The sequence below is a fragment of the Clupea harengus genome, chromosome 19 (genome assembly GCF_900700415.2).
Source record: "Clupea harengus chromosome 19, Ch_v2.0.2, whole genome shotgun sequence".
NCBI lineage: Eukaryota > Metazoa > Chordata > Actinopteri > Clupeiformes > Clupeidae > Clupea > Clupea harengus.
This window is the reverse complement of record NC_045170.1, coordinates 11274898-11298199: the sequence shown is the minus strand read 5'-3', so window position 1 is coordinate 11298199 and position 23302 is coordinate 11274898. Positions and strand designations below refer to the sequence as shown.

At 46.7% G+C, this 23302-nt stretch overlaps 2 long non-coding RNA genes across 2 annotated transcripts; both read left to right on the top strand.

Annotated features, from left to right (window-relative positions):
* The first annotated feature begins 6316 nt into the window (after positions 1-6316).
* On the top strand, positions 6317-7136 carry LOC116224978. Its single transcript, XR_004165837.1, has 3 exons — positions 6317-6501; positions 6580-6643; positions 6724-7136. It is a non-coding gene; the product is annotated as an uncharacterized LOC116224978 (long non-coding RNA).
* Positions 7137-13369: 6233 nt separating this feature from the next.
* LOC116224990 lies at positions 13370-14662 on the top strand. The gene is made up of 3 exons (XR_004165850.2): positions 13370-13555; positions 13634-13697; positions 13778-14662. It is a non-coding gene; the product is annotated as an uncharacterized LOC116224990 (long non-coding RNA).
* The last annotated feature ends 8640 nt before the right edge of the window (positions 14663-23302 follow it).

Here is a 23302-nt window from a genome sequence, read left to right as displayed (position 1 = left end):
TAATAATTCCACATTTAAGCCATACAGGTTAACGAGTTTGTTAATAGAATGGAATAATCCCTCTTGCTTAAATCCTCGACCCGATAGAGATGTTAAACAGGTCTTCCTGTTAGAGGGTAAGAACCCCAAAGTAGTGGATTTTTTTCCTCAGGAAAAACAAAGGGGACAACCGCGCTCTAATGTCAACACCTACGTAGAACTGGAATATTCTCATTCATTTCATTATGATTGTTCTTAACATTGACCGAGTCAAACTGAAGTAAAAATTCATGAGGGTCCAGATATGTGACCAAATTTGAAAAAATAGTCATTGTGAGCTTTGAGAAGCTCCTACATTTCCTACGTTTACTCTGCATTTAGATGACCCCACACTTGGAGAGATGGTATATGTGCCTTTGTAGGTGCATGTGTGTGATACCATGGCACTCTATCTCTTTCCAGTGTGGGGACAGAAAGATCATTGGAGCATTGATGCCAGATGCAGCAGCAGAAGCAGGATGCTTTGAGGTGGTCTGATGGCAAGCCACAATGGAAAAAATCATGACTTCCTCAAAATTGTATATCAGATGTAGGAGAAGAAAAAACATAATCAGGCGCACAATCATAACTGATTTGGAGCTACATGGCAATGTGTATAAACAACCCCATATCTGGACAATGATTAAAGCAGCTGTAGACCATTCTTTGCAGAAAACCATGTCAGCAACATACAGCCTCCTCATGAATGGGTCTTGCATGATGGGTTGTTGTTTTAAACTCTTTCCCCCCAATAATTAATGTCAGATGAGTGGGTTTTATTGCGGTTGTGCACAGCAATCACAATCATATGCCATAGGCACCACAAGGTTCTCTGTACCGTATCAATCACACTCATCAGAGGTTTTGGAAAAGCTCCTCCGGAATTGTCCCTGGTTGTTTTTACAGCGAGAGGCATGTGATACGTGTGGAAACAAACATCTGAGGAATGGTGTGAGGTTGCCTGGAAAAGCATTGTGTTGAGATGTTAGGCCTCCTACGCTAAGCACACACCAACCTGAGAACAGGATTGGAGGGAGGGAGAGAGAGAGAGCAAGGCAGTGCTTGGCACACGCTAAAGTGTTTTTCTTTGCTCTCTGTACAGACTAAAGCACAGGGTGAACCGGCCTCTGAGGAACACGGTGATCTGGCGTTAGAGGAATTCACACTGTGGCTTTCGCCTTCCCGGCAGAAGCCTGAGTCTGTGGCGGTCCCTGGAACTCCCCAGTACCATCTCCCCCGAGTGAAGAGCCAGTTCACACAGAAGCACTTTCCTGGATGCTGCCATTAGAAGGGGCGATAATGAGTTTTACTGACAGACTGACAGCTTGCCTGACTGGCTGCATTACAAAACCTGACTGGTTGAAGGATTGACTGACATACAGCCTGGCACCATTTCCTGCAAAAAGCTCACCAAGGTTTTCTCACTCTCCACATTTAAGTGAAAAAAGACATCCATCAACACAACGAGGAAGTGGGTGAATAAAGATTGGCATGACCAAAGTATGAATGACTTAAGAATTGCAAGTAGAGATTGATCCGGGAATGGGAAGACTATTACCATGCTTGTTCTGCTGATGCACACAGCTCTTCATTATGTGGTCTTGGTTCCTCAGCTTTCTCTCCTCAATCCTCCATCCTGAACTCAGTGAATCATAGAGGCCCTTGAGAACAGAGACCGCAACATAGTAATTGGGTGCAAAAATGGCCTGTTTGATGTTTACAGTATCTTAAAACGTCATTAATTGCTATTTGGGGTTACAATTACTACTTCTGTGACACAGAAAGATGAATTTATTCCCATAATTCTGTTCAATTATGACCTCATGGTGTTTATCCCTCTGGCTGTCTGGTTTTGGAAGAGATCGACCCGATAGTCTGCCTTTCCACTTCTGAGACAGGCTGTGATTTGAAATGAGTCACTTTCTGTGTGTTTGTGTGTGTGTGTGTGTGTGTGTGTGGTGAGGATCATAACATGTCTGTGTTAGAGAACCATCAGATGGGTAGGAGCCTTGTTCTTCTCTGTTGACGGGTGGCGGTGTATTTCTGGACGCTCAGGGTGATGCCAAGTTGGCAGTGCCCGCAGAGGAGTGCTGGAGGAGTCCAAGACTTCGGCCATTCGGAGTTCTTGGCAGCATTTGACCACCTCTTGGCTGACTGTTGCCTCCCTTTGAGATGGGAGACAGACCACCAGCTTGGTTGCTGACTAGAGGGAGGGTGTGCAGTCACAGCTGATTTAAGGAGTACTGTGTGAACCTTCCCTAGAGACCTTAACAAGGAGGTTAGTTTCCAGCTGAGAGGCTCCTTGTGATCTCGAAAATGAAGAACGACCGAACGGAAAATGGAAAGGTTTCGACGTCAGAGGAGCCTGAGAGAAAGAGAAGAATGCGAAAGGTGTTACAAATGGCAGCAACGGGAAGAGGGCAAGCCAGGACGTCAGCGGAGCGGCCGAAGCCGCAAAGCCAGCTGTTCAAACATCTTTTCTCCATGTCCGCTTCTCTGCCGACGCATTTTCCACCGTCTGCTCTCTCCGTCTCTCTCGCTCATTTGCCCTGTCCGACAGCGGGCCACGGTGCCTCGCGAGTCTGCATCATTAGTCACGAGAGACTTCTCAACCCTCACTCTTTCACTCACTCTCTCTCTCCTCTTTTTTTGGGTCTGTGAGTCATATTGTCTTCCTCCTCCTGTTGCGATCACACACTCATCCTCCCTCTCTCCTCTTCTTCTCATATCACTCACTTCTCACATCCCTTAGCACACTCATAGTCACGTTCCCAGCATCCCAGGAAATGCAAGTGGAATGAGGGGGGGGAGAATGAAAAGAACGCCAAGTACAGACCCCCCTGTTCTCACTCCCCATCCCCACCCACAGAGTGCATAGGTCAGACTTCCCCAAGAGCCGAAAGGGAGCTTTTGTGTTCAACTCAAAGATGTGTGGGAGACAGAAGGCAGAGAGAGGCATATAAAGATGGTGTGTGTGTGTGTGTGAGAGAGAAAGGGCTGAGCCCTTCTCTTCTGCTCTGTTGTAGGAACCTACTAAGTGCCAAGTGTGCAGCCCTAAATGCTACCAGATGTGCAATTACACCCCATTCATCCAATGACTCCCATTTAGTCCTGGGCTGAGATGGAGAGCGAGACAGAGCGGGAGAGAGAGTTAAATTACTTAGGGTTACTTGGAAATAGTGTTATTTTGGACAAATATTTTAAATGGATGTCGCCAAGTCAGAGAATTCCTTTTATCTGCTAGCTTGTGTTTCTCATTTGCGGGAGTATCAGTCCATTGTTTGCTGGACCACAGCAAAAAAAAAAACTTTTCTTACAAGAGAACTGAAATGGAGTTTGGGCTGATCATTGTCGTCAGTCTACAAATTCTTGGCACATGCACACACTCTCACACCCACCTGAATTTTCCTGGCAAACAGTCATACATACAAATAGACACATACACCACATTGCTCCAGATATGGTCTCATAGACGGAATCAGAGTCAGGCCTCTGTCTGGCGCTGACGTATCTGAAAAGTCATCTTATCGGAGCGGTCTCGGGGTCCTTGTGTGGGCGTGGGTAACAGCGACCCCCTCGCCTCTCGTCCCAGTTAAGGATCGGAGCATCACTGCGCGTCTGCTTCGGAGAGAACACAGCGCTCATTTGCAGTGACACATCGCTTTCTCGAGCCAAGCCGAGGGGGTAGGACTCCATCCGTCATGTCAGATCCATATTATTAACAGTCAGTCATGAGTGGCTGGATGTACTGCTTATGGGGGGCAAGGCTGGAGGAGGATTTGAAAGAATTCAAAATGCGTCTGTTTCGGATTGGATTTGGAAAAAAAAAACTCTGCTTTCTTGCCTCAGCATGGAATTCTCATCACTCAAAGCTGCTGAGCCTATTTAAGGAGTTAAGACCAAAAATCTGCGGCGATCGAGTTGCAGTTAAGCAACCACACCCAGGTCCATCATAAGGTGGCCTCTTTTGGTACTGCTTAGCCTTATTTGCAAGTGTTGCTGACAAGAAGTTAGTGTTCTTTGTCAGAGTGGGTTTGGTCCATGGTGCCCAGAGCCTTGGTATCCATAACAGAGGGTATGGGAGGGAGACAGGGGATCATATGACTGTGGTTAGTACAAAGAGGCCCAAGCCACTGAGTTAAAGCACTCGTTGGGGTGTAGATCATCAAGTGTGAAGGTGACTAACTGTAATGCTTTGACTGTAAAAACTCCAGCACAATCTTCGATTGTTCAGAGAACTCAAAGGTGGGATGGTAGAAAGTCCAAGGGAAATATATATATAGGGAGGAGACTGCTATGTGTGCAAAACCCTCCATCAAACATGTCCTCTGCGAAGCAAGCACAAAGCGTGCAGGTGTATTGCCATGGCAAACGCTTGTACAAATAGTGTTATGACAGGTGTCCGACGGTAGCCCGTTGAGGTAATTTCCTTAATTTTCAGTGCTGACTCAGGGGAAACTGTCCACCCCAGGCGCCTTGAGAGTGTGACCTCAGGGAAAGGGCGTTCCGAGAGCGCTCATAGTTTTTCTTCCCGTCTCGTGCTATTTTTCCAGACGGGTGGCTTGACACAGGAAGAGCCTCATTCAGGAAGTGTAGCACAGCAACATACTTCCTGTTTTGAATGGAGGTGACAAGGGTGGGCAAACTCAACCTCCCCAAGTGCACCACTCCACAATTGTGGAGGTGATTTGTGGCCCATTCTTGTCCTCTGATATGGTTTGTGTTGAGTGCAGTGCTTGAAGTTAATAGCTTTCAGAAAAAAACAAGCAATGGGTCTGTGATGACAAAAATGACTGCAGAACTCAAACCAAATCAATCCAAAATAGGACATGTTTCCTGAAATAACAGCTGAAATGGATTAGACTAGACTATGCTGCATACATCACTAGAGCGGCCAATATGTCTTCACGGAATCTGTTTTTGGAAACTCAAAAGGAACATTCAAAAATAAAACATATCTTAAACGTTTTCCTTAACATGGAGTTCTTACATTTCTGTTATGAGAATACATTAGTTTCTTTTTTAAGGAAACCAGATGTCTGTCATTTATATAGAGCCCACTGACATGCACCATTACATTGACATGTTATAACACTGCACTCTGATCGTTTTGGACAGTGTTGAAAAAACATTTATGTCCTAGAAGTGTGCACTCTGCTGCCTTCAAAGGCCAGGAATAAGGACACGTTTGGCACGGCAAACACTTCTTGATTAATCCATGCCACTCAGACCTTTCATCTCAGTTTGAGAAGTGGGGAGCGAGATTAAATCCAAAGCAAAGATTGGGGGCTCTGATTGAAGTCGATGCCACTTCAGTCTGTCGAGTGATTTTTAAAGGGTGTGATGTCTCCTCCCGCTCTATTTGGCCATCGGTTACCAGAGTAACGTCATGCTTGTTCAACAAGAGCCACTCAGAGCCTCCATGTCGAGGCTCTCCATCTCTCACTGCAGACAGTTGTGGGCTGGGCAGGATCGAGCCATTTCAGACATACCCAAATAACCCCTCCATAGTTAACATTTAAAGATAGCTCAAACAAAGAATAATGTATTACCTGTTATTGTGTGCGCTCTCCATTTTACACAATATTTCCTATACTGACTGTACGAAATAGATTTGTTTCCTTTTAAGAAACTGCATGTTTGTCTGAGATATTTCATATGCCTCTTACCACATTGACACTGAACATGCATAGCCATATGCCGTCGCACATTGTCACTGTGTTCTTGGGTCTTTCCCTCAGTGATGAATGACTAATGGAATTTGGCCTGTGTCACCTCATATTTGTTCGCCAGTGGAACAGGAAGTCATGGTTGACCTCTTAAAAGTTCCTTATCAAACAGGTAAACTTAATAATGTAAAACATGACTGGAAATATACTTCAGTTAGATTTTAATTATAAGATTTTTCTAGGGGTGCCAATAATTGTGGCACACATGTTTTGAAGAAAAATATTTATTTAATGTCAACAGTTTTTTTTTCTTTCAATAGTTTTACTTCAATGAAAAGGTAAGATTTTTGTGAATATTTTGAGTGAAAGACCAAGAAGATAGACAGCAAAGACTTTTTATAGCCTGTTTTGCTCATATTCACTAGGGGTGCCAATAATTGTGGAGGGCACTGTAATTAACCTAATTAGAAATAGCTAGAAATGTGCGGCTAATACAAATGTGTAGATGTCTCTTATGACATTATTGTTTACGTGGTAATAGGCCACATAATCATCATTTGACTCGTTGGTGATTGCAACACAGCAGCTATAGATTTTTCCTTGGATTTGCTCAGTTAACTTGTGTGGTAGGGTGGTGTTGTTACACCTACACTCCCTGCTTTTACATTCACATTCAATCAGCCCAACTATCGTCAGCCTAGTCACTGATAACCTCCACTTAGATGGAGATAAAAGGACCAGACGTTGTGTGCGTGCATTACGGTGTCTGTAACCACACCCCTTCTCCTGTTGAGGTGCTTTCCTGATTTGCCGGGTAGGTGTTTGTTTGCAGGCGAGTGGTACAACTTTTACCCATTACTTTTGGGCTTACCTTTTCATGTTTGTTTTGTAGCCCTGTATTCCTAGCCTTCCCTCTGACGCTCGCCTTCGGTATGTCCTTGTCCCTGCATGTTCAGGTATGCCTTTCCTATTTTCATTAACGCTGGAGGAGTAGCCTCTTTTCACACTGGCTCTAATTAGCGCATCTGTTTATTAGTGAGGAACCGTACTTCGCCGCTGACCTCGTCGTTCCTGTGATAACCGTCTGATAACTGCCTGATCACAAAGGTGCTGCTGTTTTGTTTAAGCCTGACAATGCGTGTGTGATTCAGCATGCTCGTGACTCTGCCAAACTGTTGTTGTGCATGCTGGTCTGACATATATCTGAGCTGGGTTTTCGTTTTCTTTGTTATGTTCTTTTTGTCTGAGCATTGCACCATCTTGTCCACTCCAATGGAGTAATGCTTCTGTCTAGTGTGTTTTCTGTCTGCATGTGACTGGGCATAAGGCTGGTGGCGCTGTAGCTGTCCTGGTGCATGCTTGTTGTTTGTTCTGGTCTGTAGTTAGCCTCGATACATGATTGCTATTACTGTCTGAGTGTTTCATGCTTAGGATGGACTGTTGATATCCCCTGGTTGCAATAATTGTTTTCATTTTGTTTGTTAAGCAGTTGCTAGGTGCTTCCAGAGGGAGGCTAGGCACCTGGTGGTGGGCCCCTGTCACTGCATGCGGGTGTATCAAGCTGGTTAGTGTGCTGTGGGTGTGCCGTGATTGTGCTGTGTGTGCAGTGCGCTGTGGGTTGCTTGCCGTGTCATAGTTCACCTTATAACCACTTCTTTGAGTGTGTGTGCACGTGTGAGCGGTGTGGATCCAAGAGCACGCCGTCTGCTAGTCTGCCTCCCTCAGGTAAGTCCTACTTAGCACTGCCTAGACTCTAGTCTACTAGTTTCCCTGTTTTAGCCTTACTGACATAAATGATATTCAATAAATATATTTTTGTATCTTGCTAACTTGTCAGTCTCGTTGCAGGTTATTTCATGATCCACCTCTTCACTCCCACTCTCCCTTCCCTCAGTTATTAATAAACATTCTTGAACTGGAATCCCGTCTGTCGCTTCGTGTATTTCGAACCTGTTTTTGCCTTGGTGTATAAACTGAAATTACTAGTATAATAAACAGCATACTGACAATTACTTTGAAGTATTCCCTGGGGCTTACTGGTGTAAGTTTTCCCTGGGGTGGCGTAGTCGGACTAATTTGGGGTATAACCATCTTCCCCTCTACTGCCCTCACTACAATCTGGCGTAGTCGGCAGGACTGCACTGTACAGGCAAGACGTGGATTCTTATTTTGTTTCTGTATATTGCACCAGTTGATCCAGTGTTGTGAAACTGTTTATCATTTTTTGTCTATTACTCCTGTTGTAGGCCTACTAATTGTGTGGTTGAGTGTGTGAAAAACAAAACAGCAGCAGCCTTCGTGGAGCAGATAGCAGGTATAGTTGATCCCCTCTCTTTTTATAGTTGAGCGCTTCTCCTTATTTATCTGTGGTAGTGGGATACAGTAACCATGGCTAATGAAGAAATGCAGCAGCTTAGGGATATGGTCGCGCAGCTTAACGCAGACAATGACCGTTTGCGGCAAGAACGGCCAGCACGCCAAGCAGACCCCCCCCCTGCAGGTCCTCCGGGTAATGTGCCAACTGACAGATTTGTTTTCATTCCTAGGGATCGGAAATGCCCAATCTTTAGTGGTAGGGCTGGTATAGGTTTTGACGAATGGGAGGAGGAGGTGCAAGCTTGCATGCGGGCTCGGCACCTCTCCTTAGCTGACCAAGCGTTCTTTCTTTATGACCATCTAGAAGGAGAAGCAAGGGAGGAGATCAAATATCGGCCTGCTGCTGAGAGGACCGATCCAATGAAAATTCGTACGATCTTGCGTGAGTTGTATGGTTGCACTCAGTCACATGTGTCCTTACAGGAGGCCTTCTATTCAAGGAAGCAACAGGATGGAGAGAGCTTACTCGAATTCTCGCTTGCTTTGATGAGTTTGATGGGGAAGATAAAGCAGGCGTCATCCCAGGCTATCCCAAATGCCGAGGTAATGCTACGTGACCAGTTCATTGAGTATGTGATTGATGGGGGGCTCCGTAGAGACTTGAAACAGTTTGTCCGTCGCCAGCCCACAGCCACTTTACTTGATGTTCGGGGGGAGGCTATGAGATGGGAACGGGAGGGGATGCCAATAGTTATGAGGAACAGGAGTCAGTCTGTCCCTTCTGTCTACGGTATACAGTATGGGGTGCGAGGTAACACCTCCCCAGCACCAAGTAGCCCGGTCCCCAACCCTGAATTGGTAGAATTAAAAGAGATTTTGAAACGCCAGCAGGCACAACTTGACCTGCTCACTCGTAATGTCGGCCTCCTCCAGGCCTCTAGGCCCCAGAACAGAGTCTTTCCTGGTCCAGTCATTTGCAGGAGGTGTCAGGAGCCAGGTCACTTTGCCCGAGATTGTGAAAGCCAAAGGGTCCCGCCACGTCCTAGGGCGGCTACCTTTTCTAATCCATCCCAGTCTTTCCAACGGGCCGTCCAGTCCAGTCAGGTGCAGGAAAACTAGCGCCCACCGACCTGTTGAGCCGCAGATCGGGTGGGGTTTTTAGTGGTTCTGGAGTTAAGAGGGGGGATGTAGGGGCTGTGCCTCAGCTGATGTCATCATGTCCCCATGTGAGTGTTAGCATGGGGGGTGTGGAGGTGCCTTGTCTGTTAGACACCGGATCCATGGTATCTACCATCACAGAGACTTTCTTCAAAAGTAATTTTGAGCCATGGGGTCAGGACCGTCTCAGGCTGTGTCATTGGCTGCAGCTTCGTGCAGCAAATGGCCTGGCCATTCCATATCTCGGCTACTTGGAGCTAGATGTGAAGCTCTGTGACAAGGACATACCAGGGTGCGGGGTGTTAGTAGTCAAAGACCCCACAGGGGGTTCTCCATCTCATGTTCCTGGTATCTTAGGGATGAACATTATCAGTAAATGTTACAACGAGTTGTTCTGCCAACACGGCCCCTCCTTGTTTAAATCCCCTACTGTAGGGCAGGCCCCTGGCCCAGTACTTGAAGCCTTGCAGCAATGCCACCATGCCAATTTAACGTCTGAGGTCCCGGATAGAATTGTCCGAGTACGTGGGGGGAGGGCTCACCGTGTCCCTGGGGGAGCACTTAAGTTCATAGCCACCACTTGTTCCAGCACAATGTTAGGGGCATCTGCCCTGTTTGAGCCTCCATCCTCTGGGTTGCCAGGTGGTCTTCTGGCATCTCCAGCAATAGTCCAGGTAACTAGGGGTACAGCTTATATCCCTGTGGTTAACGTGGGTACGAACGATGTTTTACTGTATCCCCACTGCATTCTTGGTAGCTTGGCAGAAGTCTACATCACTAGCTTGCCTCCAGGAGTAGCTGAAGTAAGGGCAGCATATGCATCTGTGTCCGAGCCGATAGCCCCTGACTCTGTTCAAGCCAAGATAGAAGCCCTTGACTTATCCGCCTATCAGATCAAGATCAGGAACAGGTCAGTCAGTGCTGCTGCAGTACAGCTCAGTTTTTGCCGCGCATGATGGGGATCTGGGTTGTACTCGCCTTATAGCTCACGAGATTCCCCTAGTTGACAATACCCTTGTCCGGCAGCGTTATCGCCGGCTCCCACCTTCTGAGTATGAGGTAGTCAAGTCGCACATCCAACAGCTACTTGAGACGCAGATAATACGGGAGAGTTGCAGCCCTTATGCGTCCCCTATCGTCCTGGTTAAGAAAAAAGATGGGAGCCCCCGCTTGTGCGTAGACTACCGCCAGTTGAACAGCAAAACCCGTAAGGATGCGTTCCCACTGCCCCGCATCGAGGAGACCTTGGACTCTCTTTCTGGGGCCTGCTGGTTTTCTACGCTCGATCTTGCTAGTGGGTACCATCAAGTGCCCGTTGCTGAGTCTGATAAGGCTAAGACGGCTTTCTGTACTCCATTCGGACTTTTCGAGTGGAACAGAATGCCCTTTGGACTTTGTAACGCCCCTAGCACGTTTCAAAGGCTTATGCAGCGAATTTTCGGAGACCAGCAGTGTCAGTCATTATTGCTTTATCTGGATGATGTGGTTGTCTTTTCCACTTCAGTCTCACAGCATTTGCAGCGGTTAGAGGTGGTACTTGGCCGCCTGCAACAGGAGGGCTTAAAAGCTAAACTGGAGAAGTGTGCTTTCTTTCAGACAGAAGTCAGCTATTTGGGTCATGTGATCTCCAGCCAGGGTGTCTCTACAGATCCAAAGAAGGTGGATGTAGTGGCAAACTGGCGGCGGCCAGCCCATGCTTCAGAGCTTCGTTCCTTCCTGGGTTTCGCCAGCTACTATCGCCGCTTTGTGGAGGGGTTCGCTAAGTTGGCGGCTCCACTGCACAAGTTGGTGGCAGAGCTGGTAGGAACCAAGTCCCGGAGGGCATCTGGCAAGAGTTTAACGGCAGCGTGGACCGAAGAATGTGAGGAGAGCTTTGAAGGCCTGAAGCGCAAGTTTGTGGAGGCACCTGTGCTGGCCTACGCCAACTTCTCCCTCCCATTCATCCTAGAGGTCGACGCAAGCCATAGCGGCCTGGGAGCAGTTCTTTCTCAGGAAGAAGGTGGTCGAGTTCGTCCCATTGCATATGCCAGCCGTGGTCTGAGGCCCACTGAACGCAATATGTCTAACTATAGCTCCATGAAGCTAGAGTTCCTTGCGCTCAAGTGGGCCATGACTGAAAAGTTTCGCGAGTACCTACTTGGCCAGAAGTGTGTTGTCTTCACGGACAACAACCCACTTAGTCATTTGCGTACAGCCAAGTTAGGTGCCACGGAACAGCGATGGGCGGCTCAGCTTGCCGTGTTCAACTACGACCTGAAGTACAGGTCTGGCAAGAGTAACCGCAATGCTGATTCCTTGTCACGGCAGTATCTGGACCCAGGCCCTTCATCATCTGAGGCCCCTGGGAGCGCATTTCCCACATCCCTGCAGCAGGCTGTGGTTGATCAGAGCTCCGCTCAGGTGACTCAATCATCTATTTCTGTATTCCCTCATCATTCACCCTCTGAGTTGCAGGCTATGCAGAAAGCAGATCCAGACATTCAGGACTTGTTGGTGTGTTGGGAGAGGAAGGAACGCCCGACTGCCACAGAGCGACACAAATTGTCTCCTAATGCCTTAGTGCTGTTGAGGCAATGGGATCGGCTGGTGGATAGGGATGGAGTCCTGTACCGTCGGATTCTCCGCCCAGACGGTGGCGAGGAAATCCTCCAGCTAGTCATGCCGTCCCCATTGAAGCCAATGGTATTGGCTCAGCTCCATCAGAGCCATGGTCATCAGGGCATCGAGCGGACCAGTCGATTAGTGCAGCAGAGGTGTTACTGGCCTGGAATGTTTGCAGAGGTAAAGCGCTGGTGCCAAGAGTGCGAACGTTGCCAGGTCAGTAAAGACACCCAGCCAGTAGCGCACAGCTTTATGGGACACCTCCTAGCGTCCCGTCCCAATGAGATTCTGGCCATAGACTTTACAGTACTGGAGCCTACCCATAACGGGGTCGAAAATGTCTTGGTAATGACCGATGTGTTTAGCAAATACTCCCTTGCCATCCCTACCAGAGACCAGCGTGCCCAGACCGTGGCCCAAGTGCTGGTTATGGAATGGTTCTACAAGTTTGGGGTTCCCAGTCGTGTCCATTCAGACCAGGGCCGCAGTTTTGAAAGTGCCCTCATACACCAACTCTGCGTCCTATATGACGTGGCCAAGTCCCGGACTACCCCCTATCACCCGGCTGGAAATGGCCAATGCGAGCGCTTTAATCGGACACTGCACAATCTCCTGCGTGTGCTCCCCACCTCAAGGAAGAGGGATTGGATCTCTTGCCTCCCCCAGGTAGTGTTCTGCTACAACTCCACACCGCACCAGTCCACGGGTGAGTCGCCCTATTTTCTTCTGTTTGGCCAAGATCCAAAGCTGCCAGTGGACTTTTTGTTAGGAGGGGTAGCGGAGCCAATGGCAGGCACCGTGAGCGATTGGGTGGTGGAACACCAGACCAGACTTCACCTTGCCCGGGAGGGGGCCAGAGAACGGCTGGCCACTGCTGCGGAACAGCGGGAAAAATACCATGCCCATCGGGTGAAGGATGTGTCCTTGCATGAGGGGCAGTTGGTGTACGTCCGCAATCATGGAGTCCGGGGCCGACACAAGATTCAAGATCTGTGGAAATCACAGCTCCACCAAGTGGTGAAGGTCCCTAAGCTGGGAGGGGTGGTGTACACAATTGCGCCAGTGGACGACATGGAAAAGGTGAAGCATGTCCATCGCACGATGTTGAAGCCACATGTAGGTGCCAAGCCTCCCTGCCAGCCAGCTACCGTCCTACCAATTGTGGCCCCATCAGAAGAGGGACCCGATGACGATCCAGGTATCCTGATGCTCCATATACCTGACCCCCCTCCACAGCCCGAACCTACAGTTTCAGTTGCCCCGGCTGCAATGCCATTACCAGTGGCTGCTCGTCTTCCGTGCCCATCCCTGCTATCTGGCCCTTCCGGTTCACAACCCCAACCTGAAGAGGGACAGGAATTGACACCTGTTGAAGATGTACCCATCAGCCCACCAGACAGCAATGCAACAGAAGTGCGAAGGACTGCCCGGACCACAGCGGGTCAGCATTCCAACTTGCATCACCTCCCAAGACCTGCACTGGGGGTTGCATTAGGGGCTGTCGACTCTCCCACGTCTGTGCCATAAGTCCTGTGTTAAAGATCCCCGCACCCTTTAGTTAGCCCATCGTCGGGACGACGATGCAAGACCCCTAGGTAGATTGTGGTAGGGTGGTGTTGTTACACCTACACTCCCTGCTTTTACATTCACATTCAATCAGCCCAACTATCGTCAGCCTAGTCACTGATAACCTCCACTTAGATGGAGATAAAAGGACCAGACGTTGTGTGCGTGCATTACGGTGTCTGTAACCACACCCCTTCTCCTGTTGAGGTGCTTTCCTGATTTGCCGGGTAGGTGTTTGTTTGCAGGCGAGTGGTACAACTTTTACCCATTACTTTTGGGCTTACCTTTTCATGTTTGTTTTGTAGCCCTGTATTCCTAGCCTTCCCTCTGACGCTCGCCTTCGGTATGTCCTTGTCCCTGCATGTTCAGGTATGCCTTTCCTATTTTCATTAACGCTGGAGGAGTAGCCTCTTTTCACACTGGCTCTAATTAGCGCATCTGTTTATTAGTGAGGAACCGTACTTCGCCGCTGACCTCGTCGTTCCTGTGATAACCGTCTGATAACTGCCTGATCACAAAGGTGCTGCTGTTTTGTTTAAGCCTGACAATGCGTGTGTGATTCAGCATGCTCGTGACTCTGCCAAACTGTTGTTGTGCATGCTGGTCTGACATATATCTGAGCTGGGTTTTCGTTTTCTTTGTTATGTTCTTTTTGTCTGAGCATTGCACCATCTTGTCCACTCCAATGGAGTAATGCTTCTGTCTAGTGTGTTTTCTGTCTGCATGTGACTGGGCATAAGGCTGGTGGCGCTGTAGCTGTCCTGGTGCATGCTTGTTGTTTGTTCTGGTCTGTAGTTAGCCTCGATACATGATTGCTATTACTGTCTGAGTGTTTCATGCTTAGGATGGACTGTTGATATCCCCTGGTGCAATAATTGTTTTCATTTTGTTTGTTAAGCAGTTGCTAGGTGCTTCCAGAGGGAGGCTAGGCACCTGGTGGTGGGCCCCTGTCACTGCATGCGGGTGTATCAAGCTGGTTAGTGTGCTGTGGGTGTGCCGTGATTGTGCTGTGTGTGCAGTGCGCTGTGGGTTGCTTGCCGTGTCATAGTTCACCTTATAACCACTTCTTTGAGTGTGTGTGCACGTGTGAGCGGTGTGGATCCAAGAGCACGCCGTCTGCTAGTCTGCCTCCCTCAGGTAAGTCCTACTTAGCACTGCCTAGACTCTAGTCTACTAGTTTCCCTGTTTTAGCCTTACTGACATAAATGATATTCAATAAATATATTTTTGTATCTTGCTAACTTGTCAGTCTCGTTGCAGGTTATTTCATGATCCACCTCTTCACTCCCACTCTCCCTTCCCTCAGTTATTAATAAACATTCTTGAACTGGAATCCCGTCTGTCGCTTCGTGTATTTCGAACCTGTTTTTGCCTTGGTGTATAAACTGAAATTACTAGTATAATAAACAGCATACTGACAATTACTTTGAAGTATTCCCTGGGGCTTACTGGTGTAAGTTTTCCCTGGGGTGGCGTAGTCGGACTAATTTGGGGTATAACCATCTTCCCCTCTACTGCCCTCACTACACTTGGTTTCTATAGATTTATATATAGATTTCTATATTTATATATAGATTTGCTCAGTCAACTTCCGCGAGTAGATTTCCACGAAATCCATTGAAACTGAGAGAACTAGCCAACTTAGCTAAGTTAGGTAACATTGGGACTTCATTCATTTCTCTTTTGCCCCACTGGCACCATTGAAACCAATGTTTTCCATTGGCACGAGTGACCGAAGGCTTGGTAAAGCAGCCTGACCATGAATATTGAACCTGTGGAGCTCCCGACAAACAGTCGAGGTACGCATTTAATTTTGCAGTGAGTTGGGCAGCTTTCAGACAGCTTCCTCCTGCGTTGACAGTTCCTCCTGTTGGATGTGGTTCATCCTTCATGGTGGTATGCCGACATTACTCTGGATACCGTGGCTCTCAATACACCACAAAGACTTGCTGTCCTGGTCACAGATGCGCCAGTAAGACACGCACCAACAATTTGTCCTCTTTTGAACTCTGAAATGTCTTCCATTATGTTGTGTGGATTGCAATATTTTATGTACAGCTGTGCTATTGCTCTGCTAATCCAACCTTCACACTCTGCTTTTACTGATGGAATTTAAAATCAGTGAAGGTTGGCCACCAGGCCAGGCACATATAGACGTGAAACCTCAAACACTGTATTGGCCAATGTTTCAGTTTCATTGTCCAACCCCCTGTAGTTTCTTAATGTATCTCACTAATATTAGTTTCTATGTTAACTCCTTAACAGTGTTTTATGGTTTTAAACAAGCACTAGGCTATGTATTGCATAAAGATCTACCCAAGTTATGTATTCACTAAATGGAAAAAAAGACAAGGTGAACAAAGGTAGCACATTGTGACAAGACTGGACAAAAAGTTTAATAATGATACAATAATGATACAAAAATGGCCCGGCATTAAATCGACAGCTATATAAAATCACATTTCAAAGACGTGTAAAAGAAGAGAAAACATTTACATAGTGGCCTATTTAGTTCTTGCTGTTTTAAGGACATCAGTATACCAGAATGCAAATGTAGGAGAGGTGTATCTGTAATCCGTCATACAAACAAGGCTTTTAAGAGTTTCTAAAAAAGGTTTTGTATTTGTTTAGTGTGTTACCCCTCCTGCTTGATTATCCAAACAGAAACCTGGCAATCACATGGAAAGGGTTTCAATTTGCACTCTCTCTGGAGCATCATTTATTAATTACGTCTGGGCCACCACCGCTGGGCAAGTTTCATTAAGCCAGTTATATCAAATGTAATAGGATTTTCATTGACTTTGGGGTCCACATATGCGACACCTGTTATATGAATTTCAGCTGATCAGTGCTGTGAGAAGTGAAGAGATTGGATCACGCTGTCAGCTCATTTGAAATGCATGGAGACACAGGCGCACGGCATGCAGCTTTTTAATGTTTAATCCAGTGCAGCTTGTCATGGCGATGGCACGCATTGCGGTCTAGAGTCACGTAAAGTTATGACACACAAGAGCATTTGGAAAAATCAAGTCGGATTGATCTTGATTTTGAGAACGCCGTTATAGAAGACTTGTGGTCATCTGATGTGTGTGCGCATGGGGATACGAGTATGTTGCGTGTGACCCAAAAGTGGCCTTTTTCCAGAAGGCATCTGAGAATGTCTGCAAAGACCTTCATGTCAGGCCTTGATGGTCTGTCTACAGGTGCAGCCGTGGCATAGGGTGCCTCTGACAGTCTGTTTAGAGGAAAACGTCTTAATCTCACATAGAACCTGGCCAATAAAAAAAAAAGACTAGAGCACAGCTGGTCAGAAAATAAGCAAGGCCACACTGCTGTGGAATATAAACACTCTCACCTGCCAAGGCTATTGCGCGCTCTGTCTCTCTCAGCAACTATGGTAGAGTAGGTTTGTAAAGCCCTCGTTGCTGTGGAAACCTGGCTCGTGGATGTGCATGGCACCTGTGCAAACTGAGGTGTTGGTCTCTCGTATTCCACTCCATCTTACGCCCTCCTTCTAATTCTTTGAAATCCTGCCACGAGTGTAAATCAACAAATGGCGTTCATCAATATCAGTGGCTACGCTGTTTTCATGGGAGTCCTTGAAAGGTGTGTTTGACCGTGAGGTGCAGCTGAAAGATTGCCTTGTTGTTGTTCTGCTTGTTGATTCATCATATGGTGAGCAATGGGCATCTGTTCCAATCAGACGGGCAATCAGCCGGCTGTCCTGATTGGCTAGCCATTTTCAGCAGGCGAGTGACTAGGTTGGCGGTTGATGAGGGCATTTCACACCTGTCGTACTTGCTAACGATAATTGCCGTGTGTGTGTGTTACTCTTTTTGGCTTCTCTTTCATTTTTTTTTTTTTTCACTTGTTTGATGAGGATTTTTGTCTTGTCTGTCACGCAGAATGGTCCTTTTGTGCTGTGCTTTCTCAGGTTGATTTCTCAGAGGAGTGGAGTGACTCTTGTGAGAGTGTGTGTGTCTACACATCTGAATGTCTGTGTATTTTTATGCCGTCCTGTGCAATTTTCCAGAAAATGCCTGCAGTCATTTTTTTAATGATGGTGTAATGTTGTGTAGATCGTTTGTGTGTGTATGTATCCTGCATATGTTATGTGTTTGCATGTCTACCAGAACCCTTGGCTCTTTCTTTATGCAAGTCTACCAGATCTCTTTTTTTATGTTGGAGTCACTCAAGGTTGTCAGATCATAATGACCACTCTGTGTGGTTTGGATGGTAGCGGGCACAGGTTGTACCCATCTCTCTCTCACCCCTTTGTCTCTCTATCTCTCCCTCTCTCTCTTCCTCCCTCACCCCTGTCTCTCTTTTCCTCTCGCTCTCTCTTCCTCTCTCACCCCTTTGTCTCTCTCTCTCTCTTCCCCTCTCATCCCTTTGTCTCTCCCTCTCTCTCTCTCTCCCTCACCCCTCTCTCTCTCATGTCAGACCATCCTGTCTGTATTGAGAGACTCTGTGTAAGGTCGCACTATGCCTCAGCATGGCCGCTCTAATAGAGTTTCTTTTTATGGGTCAACCAGGCAGCAAGAGTCCAGTTTTACAACACCTGCCATCATCCAAACTCTACAGCACCATTTATCCTGTCCTCACTCCTCTTTTAAAGCAGAAGGATGGTAGCTGTGCAGTGTTCTCCTTCAGTACATCGCCATTATGTAAACATATAGCTGTATGTGGCGCACGCTAACTCCTGCAAATCAGATCATTTTTCAGCCTGACTGTTTCGGTTTCCCCTTTTAAAGAAGGTTAATTTACTAAGTGGAGAAAAAAGGGAATTTTACTCTAGTGTTATTTTCCAGGCTTTTGGAGAGTCGCCATTTCATTAAAAGCAGTACTTCACAGCTTCCGTTATGTAACCTAGAAAAGTTTTAGCTGGGGGTAATTGGTAAAGTCACCCATGAAAGTCGATAAAATGACACAAGCGCACGCTCGCTCACACACACACACACACACACACACACACACACAAGCGCTCACCCATTCACTCTCACACATAGACAAGTGTGCAATCACAGATATTGGACGCTTCATTTGTGCCCACGAGCATCTGTAACCAAACAGCTTGGGTGCTGGTGAGGTCCGGTGTTATTAAAGGGCCTCGCTATTTGTTTTCTGCTGATGACTCATTAGAAAGCAAACGTAATCAGCTGGCGTGTGTAATTAACAGGCCTGACTTTAATTGCCTGTGAGGGATTTGGGCTTTGTCAATAATTAGGCCTGGAAACAGGGTTGCGTGAGGTTTAATTAACAGTACTGATGCGGGGACCTCTCCGATTGCATCGTTTTGTAGATGGGAGGCTGGCAAAAAGCACAGGAAGAAGATTTCTAATTGGTTAAAAGTTGATACGGAGTGATGCAGGAGGTCAGTTACCCGTAAAAGCATAATGCTGTAGGCCCAAATTCTAATTCACTAGTTCACCCATCGGAATGTCTGATTTAGAGCGTTGATAATAAGCATGTTTGGTAGCTGGCCGTGGTTCTGGAATGCCTACTGTGGAAATTGCGTGTGAGCAATGTCTGCTGACACCCCCTATGGATAAGGGATACAGTGAGCTTAAAGCTACTAGTGAAGAGAAGGAGAATGAGAAGAGGGACGAGGTGGGATACTTTGCTACACCAGACTGTGTGATCTGGTAGACAGGAGGGGTCCCTATGGGCTCCTCCCGAACTTTGTTTAGAAAAGCATAATTTGTTGTGTAACACCTAGGCCTATTTGTTTAGAAGTGGCTAAAGTCTTCATAACCTTTTACCACTAGTCACTAGTAACACTGCAGCATGTTTCTTACAGTGAGCGTCGTCATTTCTCTCCTTTTTTGCAGAAAATGTCAATGTGGCAATTTCTTCAACGAAACACAATCTATTTACTGTATGAAGCTTAAGGATTTATTTTGGTCATCTGCCTGGTCAGGAAGAACATCATATATTTAATGGGATATTTCAAGTGATTTATGAGCTGTGTCCAGTAAGCCTCATGATACCATCAAACCCAATTTTCTTCACAAACTTCACATTATCCACATTATGGATTAATATACTGTATAACTCCTCTGAATGCTTTCAAAGGCATTTGATGGTGACTGAATGATGCCTTTAGGGAAAAGGCTGAACCTGTCTTTATAATTGAACAGTGTGACATATGTCAACTGTTTCATAATGACATGACTTTCAGCTGGAAGTGACTGAAACTGGACTAGCAGTACCTAGCTCAGGTAGGTCTATTAACAGAAAAGTGTTCTATACTTTTCAACGCCATCAGTTACTCGGTGCTTGCCAGAGCATCAGTCTAATTTGACCTGATGTGAACCGTTATTAATTTGACTTTCACAAGTACGGAATGTGTCAGCGTTTCTGTGTCATGTGCTAATTTCCTTTTTTTTGGTGAAAATTCAAGTGCTGCCACTTCTTTGTGTCTCATTTTCCCGAGTACCTAGAACCGTCAACAGTCTACTTGCCCTGGTGATAATGGCTTCTCAAGGGTGGAAAATGAAGTTTTCTAGGGCTGGGTGTGTCTATTGGACGCTGTTATGTGGACCCGAGCTGAAAAGGAGTCGGTCGAGACGGAGGAGGGAGAGAACGGCGGCCCGTGGAGGGGAGTGGAGGAGCTGGCAGCTCGGGAGGGGGTCACCTCTGCGGGATTATCTTTCATTATCTCCTTTATTCACACCTTTGTGAGCCTTAAGTGAAGCTCCCTGTGGAAATGAAATGAAACTCTTATGTAAGATTATTAGAGCAGGCCAGCCGCCATGTAATTCACAAGAACAGGGGATGGTCAGAGTGAGAGAGAGAGAGAGAGAGTGTTCATAATGGGAAAGATCACCTGTCATTGATGTGCAACAGCCAAGGTGTCTGCGCAGAGCTCATCATCAGAGAAACTGTAGAGGAGGCGAGTCTGACACAGGCAGGAAGACCAGACCGAAGGACAAACAGAGAAAAGGAGAAGAATTCAGAAGGGTGGGGTTTCTCAAGTGTTCTGGAGCATTTTTGGATGGCACCAATGCCTCTTTGTTACCCCTCTCTTGCTCTTTGTCCAGCTCTCTGCCTCACAACATATGGCAGCCTTGCGGCCGGCTTAACTTTTTAATCCAATCAAAATCATCTGGGACAGACATCTCGAGAAATGAATGTGTATTTACTTCATAAGACTTTGCGTCCAAGTTTATCGAGAGAGTGGGGGAATAAGAGAATAAAAAGGAAAAGCAAACCCTTGGGAGGCTTTATCGTATGAAAACACACTTTTCAGATGTCCCCCCACTCTCGATGAAGCGCTTGACCTAGTTCGAGAGCCGTGTGAAAGCGTTCCGCCCAGCAATTGGGCCAGATGCACATCAGCATTTAGGGGCTGATCCCGTCTTTCCACAAAAGAATGGGAAAAGAAGAGAGAGCGACTTAGACCGGTTAAACGAGGCTGTTTCTCATTAATTGGCTCACTGGTATGGCAGTGCTTTTTTTTTAAATCCTGCTGTAATCTGTGGCTTTGCAGGCAGTGCGACCGTGTGCTGTCCTCCACATTGGACCCTGAGCAGGGATGGACGGCGCTCACGATGCCTCTGGCTTGCACTCTTCCCAGCTTACCTCTGAGAGTGATAATTCACAAGCAATGTTTCCAAGAACAAGAAGGGGAGAAAGGGGGGCGGGAGGGGGTAGGGATGGAGAGAGAGCAACACAAAGGATTAAGTTTGCAAAAGACTTGCTACACAGGATGCAAAAAAATGGTACATTCAGTGGGTCAACATAATGGTCATCAAAGCGGTCATAGTGTGTCTAAAATGTGTTTATGCCGCATGCTTGTGAATGTACTGCAGTGGTGTTGGACCAGTTGACTTTCAACTGAATTTCACACACACTGTGGTTTCAGACAGGGCAGGAGGGAGCGAGTGTGTGTGTGTGTGTCTTAACAGAGGGAGAGAGGGAGAAAAAAAGAGAATGAGAGCGTGAAAAAGAAGGTGGCTCTCTGTGAAGGCTTCTCTCGTTATCAAGGCTTGCCTGCGCTGGATTCGATCCATGTTTGTCAGAACAAATAGGCTGCAGTTCCTCGCTCCTGCGCCTACATTCTCTCCCTCGTGCTCTTGCTCCCTCTCTCTCTCTCCCTCACATGCTCTCTCTCTCTCTCCCTCATGCTCTTGTTTTCTCTCTCCCTCATGCGCTAGCTCTCTCTCTCTCTCCTTAGTGCGCGCTCTCTCTCTCTACCTCTTGCTCTCTATCTCTCTACAAAGGAGAAAGGCAGAGTTTTCTCCTCCCCACGACTCTACTGGGAACCTCCCAGGGGAATTCCCCTCATCGAGTTGAACCTCGTTCCCCTAGAAAGCCACTCGCTCCGGGTGTTTTTATAAGGGCGAGAGGGGGAATGCACCACTGGATTTGCACTCTTCAGATTCCTTCCATCTTTCACTCAACCAAGCACACACACACACACACACACTTCTCTATCCTTTTTTTCTCCAGGGACATGCTCAAACAGTGCTCCAGTCCCATCTACACACACTCTCCATAACAAACACACACACTCTCCATAACACACAAACACATACACACTCTCCATAACACACAAACACATACACACTCTCAATAACACACACACACACTCTCCATAACACACACGAACACACTCTCCATAACACACACACACACACTCTCCATAACACACACACAAACTCTCCATAACACCCACCCACACACACACTCTCCATAACACACACATGCACACAATCACAGAAGATATCTTTCGAATGGAAGTCATATGTAACACCTGATCGTGCGTCTTTGAAGTCCCAGAGGTTATCCTGTTCCTACTCATTTATGATGACTTGGCGAGGCGGTCAGCCTCCATCTCTCCGCAAAGCCGCCACATTTCTTCTTCCCTTATCTGAGATGAAAATCTGCTGACGTTCCTCTTCGGTGAGCTATGAGAGACTTTGAGGTAGTGGTCTGACCTTGCCTCCAGCACAGCGGCACTGATCCAGAAAGTCCCTGGCATCGGTACTGGGACTGACATGAAACTGCTGTTGAAACATGATCGAGAGCAGTGTGTAGGGAGCGCTGTGAGGTAATCAGTGTGTTGTCAAAGATGCCAGACTGGCCAAGACCTCTGCATCTCACTAAGCTGTGTGCTTAAAAGACTACTTCATCTAAACATCTTGTTATCTTCCCAGTAAATCTCTCAACGATTCATATTTTCATTTCAATTTCATTATTCTTTAAATGAACAATTAGCCTAAGTGCCGCTATGAAACTCCTCATAATGTGAGCTCGCTGGCCCACCCTGGGGCATGTTTGCAGTGAACTAACCATTAGTCACACACCCTTGAACATTAGCATTTAGACACTTTTCTTTTCAATTAGTCTGTGGAGAGGCGCGGCAGCTAGTTGTGAAAGTTTTGTCACATTTTCAACCCACCGCACCTCCACACTTACCTGTCTGAACCTGCTTTAAGGAGATGGGGGTCTTTGTCTGTATTCCCTCACTCTTCGCAGAAGCATACTACCTGTCAGGAGTTTCAATCACATCAGACTGGGCCTCTCTGTTTATCTTGCAGCATGCCTTGGCATTTTTTTTTTTTACAATTTTCTTTTTATTCAACAATGAGAACACCAATACAACAAGTCATCAACAACATCGACAACCAGAATTAAAAATGAAAAAACAAAAAAGGGGGAAAAGAAAAGAAAAACCTGCTGTCATGTCAATTCTGTGTCCCTTGGCATTTTAAAGCAACTCTAGTTTGCCTAGAGCAAACCTCCTTCCATGGTATCATCAATAAATCCTAAAACTACCTCCAAGAGTCACTCTGACTATGTTTCACTCCAGTCAAACCACTGAGTTCACCACTCAAGCAGAAGGACACATCTTGCAACAAATGAAGATGGATGTGAGAGACGATGTCAATTTGACTAGAATGTCATCTTTGTAAATCTCCGACCAGTTCAAACCCTCTAATCCTAGGTAGGCCAAATATTCTCCCGGT